We start from the raw sequence: 2,500 nt of genomic DNA, 5'->3' as shown, positions 1-2,500 counted from the left end.
CGGTCCATCTGTGGTATCATACATCAGCACACGATTCCTAAAATAATCACCAATGATATCATAAAGATATTTAGGAGTGTTAATTCTCTGTAAAGCATTTGCAATCGCCAACCACGAAGCACTGTTGAAAGCATTAGTAACATCTAATGTAACAACTGCACAATACCTTCCACTGTATCTGTTTCTACTTCTAGCTACCGAAACAATGTCCACTACCCGTTTAATCGCATCAACTGTAGATCGACGACTTCTGAAACCAAATTGGTCGTCAGACAGTCCGTTGACCTCCTCGATGTGTGCATTTAACCGTTGCACTATGATGCGTTCTAAACCTTTGCCTGCCCCGTCTAGTAGACAAATGGGGCGAACTGAACCCGGTTCCCCTGGTGGTTTGTTCGGCTTCGGTATTAACACCAACCTCTGCCTTTTCCACTCATCGGGGAACTTCGCGTTCTCTAAACAGCCTTGGTAAACCCTGCAAAATGCATCGGTTGCAGTCAACATACCAACTTTCAGCGCCTCATTCGGGATACCATCTGGTCCCGGCGCCTTCTTGTTGGGTAGTCTCCTGGCAACCGCAAGAATCTCATCATTAGTTACCCTTTCAAACTCTCGTGGCTGATCGATACGATATTCAGGCCACACCGTGTTTGGGTGAGTAGGAAAAAGCTCGCTCACCACTTCTCTAAACTCGTCCAATGTCATGGTTCGGGGTCCAATCGAACCCTCGGCCACTTTCTTGAACGTATGATATACAATACCAAATGATGCGTTGTTCGCTGTTCCCAGGAACTCTTTCCACTTCCTCTGTCGGGTATGCTTGATCAATCGCTTGAGGGCATTCCGTGCCACCTTGAACTCGTCCCTAAAAGAAGAATAGAGATCAGTATTGAATGCTCTTTGCGCTAATCGATCGCGGTGTTTGCACTCTTTGCGAAGTGCCTCGATCTCTAGCGTCCACCAAAATGCACTCTTGTTAGGAGTGTACCTCTTACGCTTAGTCATCGTCGCATTACACGCCGTGACAAGTATACGCATTAAATCTTCGCTTGTTGTGACCTCGGTCTCAAAAGCGGCTTGCATCATAACTTCAAATATATCTTTGCTAAAATACTTGATGCTCCATCCCGTTATGGGTCGGGACAAGTTACGCACGCTTTGCGTCTCAAGATCTATTCGTATTGCACGATGATCAGAGTTCATATAGCTAGATAACACCTCCCACTTAAATGATCTTGCAACTGTTCTGCTCGCAAAAGTAAGATCAACTACTGACGTGCGCCCTGGTCCAACATAAGTTGGGGTGCTGCCGTCGTTCAATAAAATTGCGTCAATCTGCGCAAAGGTTGATAAGACCAACTCACCTCTTCGTTTCTGGATTTCTCCACGCTCGCCAAGTTGGTTGTTCCAACTTGCTGACCAAGCGTTGAAGTCCCCCCCGATAACGAATTTGTGGATACCGGTTACGGCCATTACCGTGTTATCCAACATGTTCTGGAACTCTTCCATACTAAATCTAGGTGGCGCGTAAACGCTAACCACTCGCATATCGCCTATGTCAACTATCATTAAACCCTTCAGAGCCTTACTGACTACCTTAACTGGTAAGTCCGCGTTAACCACTACCGCTGCTGTGTTATCGTCATTGCGTAACACTTTGACGTTGGTTGTTGCCAGATACGGATCTGCAATCAACACTATTTCCGCAGATTCTTCCCTAATCGTTTGCCACATTAACTGAAATGCAGCATAACAATGATTCTGGTTATGTTGTAGCAACCTAACCATTATGATCTAATCGTTCGCCTACGGGGACACATGTAACTGCCCGTTGCGTGAGGGTTCTGTGACCTCGTACCGCAATCCAAACACTTAACAGAGTTGGTACAAGCTTGCTTCTTGTGTCCACTCAAACCGCATTTCCAGCACAGATTACTTCTGTCTGGTTCCCTACAATGGTAGCTCGTATGGCCTACCTTCCAACACTTATAGCATTTCTGCTCTTCCATAACCTCGCGGATATGGCATATCGACCAACCAACTTTCAGCTTTCCCAAATTCAGGAAGCTTTGAAAGTCTGGCAGCGATACGTTGATCCGTGCCCACTGCGTACCGGCCGCGCGGCCTTTCTTCATTTTGATACGATCTATTTCGATCTCGATGTTGAGCTGTGCTTTGACAGACTCCGCAACCTCCTCAGGGGTGGTAATTTCATCGAGATGCATGATCTCAATCATTTTAGAAGGAGCTAGCGTTCTCACTGACGCCTTGCCCTTCACCGCTTCCTTAACCTTTGGGGCAATTGCACTTGCAGAACTACCCTGCTTCAATTCTAGCAACATGCCTCCATTTTGGGCCCGTCGGACCTTAGAGATTGTCTCTCCAACCGATTTAAGAGCATCGGACTGCTTCATTTCCTTGAGCAATTTCGCCAGCTCCTCGGAAGTGCAGTCCGATATCAGCAGAGCCTCAGGCCGCTTCCTGGGCTTATTCTGCTTCT

The 2,500-nt window shown here is 46.8% G+C and overlaps 1 pseudogene; it reads right to left on the bottom strand.

Moving 5' to 3' along the window:
• Positions 1-2,500, bottom strand: part of LOC133394330 (large subunit ribosomal RNA) — a 9,196-nt pseudogene that overhangs the window by 3,006 nt on the left and 3,690 nt on the right.

The sequence above is a fragment of the Anopheles gambiae genome, assembly GCF_943734735.2.
Source record: "Anopheles gambiae chromosome X unlocalized genomic scaffold, idAnoGambNW_F1_1 X_unloc_107, whole genome shotgun sequence".
Lineage (NCBI taxonomy): Eukaryota > Metazoa > Arthropoda > Insecta > Diptera > Culicidae > Anopheles > Anopheles gambiae.
This window is presented reverse-complemented; position numbering and strand designations above follow the sequence as displayed.